Genomic DNA, 711 nt, shown 5'->3' on the forward strand with positions numbered 1-711 from the left:
TATTATTACATCTATGCTTAGTTACAAGCCTATAAAGGTTGGGATCTCACAGTTTAGGTTGTATTTTCATAGTTTCAGCACAAAAATCTTAAATTATTTGTATTTTCTTAACTTTTATTCAACTTTGGCACTATTTCAGTGACTTTTTGATGGCATGATGGGTACCAATTAAAAGTTCTTGAAAAGATATTTTCAATGGTTTTTGTAACATGTCGTTTGGCTTTATGGTTAGGAAGATACGAATTTTTAACGTTAATTGAAAACCTAATTTTCAACAGTTTTGATAACCCAATTTTGGGTCATCGGAACTCCATATTCTGATAACATTTTGGGTCGTTTCTTTGAGGGTTTGTAGTATGAAATGAGATGTTTAATTTGGCATCAATGGTTGGGTTAGAGGCTTCTTGTGTTAAGAGAATTAAAGCTTCAAAGTATATTCGTTGATACTAAAAACTAAAAAATCTAAGTATTTCTCTGATGATTTCTAAACATTTGGCTTTCGAAACTTGAGAATTTTGTGTTCTTTTTAATCAAAACAAATTTTGTTGTTATAGTATGATATGAATACTTCAAGCTGGTGTTGATTTTATCACTAGAAACAATTCGGTTAAGAGTTACAAGAGCTCAAATTAGACCAAACGGCCATCTAGATTCTGAAATTTCAAAAATTAGGAAACTTTTTTTTTTAAAAAAAAATTGTTTTAATTAATG

Source organism: Theobroma cacao, chromosome 3 (genome assembly GCF_000208745.1).
Source record: "Theobroma cacao cultivar B97-61/B2 chromosome 3, Criollo_cocoa_genome_V2, whole genome shotgun sequence".
Lineage (NCBI taxonomy): Eukaryota > Viridiplantae > Streptophyta > Magnoliopsida > Malvales > Malvaceae > Theobroma > Theobroma cacao.